Genomic DNA, 543 nt, shown 5'->3' on the forward strand with positions numbered 1-543 from the left:
CCAAAGAAGACGGAAACAAGCTTGAGAAGGAGAGGAGGTATTTGCGAACCTAAGCGACGAAGCTCTTGTATCCAGAATATCGGAACTCTCATATTCAAGGAGAAAAGCTCATTTTGAAAAAAAAGAGCAAGAGTTGAAGATATTTCACCAGTGGAGACATACGGACGGACAAACAGGCACATGGAAAATGCCCCGTCATCAGGCGTTGGGGAAACGCACACTGAAGCCATCCCCAGGCCCCAACGTGCCTGTCAGAGTGGACCGGCTAAAGACGCAAATGGATTGGTGCTGGTGGGACAGAGGTGCTGGCGGGAGGATGAAACGGTGCTGCCGCTCTGGCAAACGGCCAGACAGTCTCTCGAAACTGAGTGCAACCCTCTGCAACTGCCGTGCCCTCCTAGACGTCCGCCCCAGAGACAAAAGCACGTGTCCATGCGACCATGTGCACATGACTGTCCTGAGAAGCCTTCTTCGTGGCAGCTGTGAGCTGGCGGCAAATGCACCACGTGTGGTGCAGGCATGGGATGGAATACTGCTCAGCAG

The sequence above is a fragment of the Crocuta crocuta genome, unplaced genomic scaffold (assembly GCF_008692635.1).
Source record: "Crocuta crocuta isolate KB4526 unplaced genomic scaffold, BGI_CrCroc_1.0 scaffold273, whole genome shotgun sequence".
NCBI classification, from domain to species: domain Eukaryota; kingdom Metazoa; phylum Chordata; class Mammalia; order Carnivora; family Hyaenidae; genus Crocuta; species Crocuta crocuta.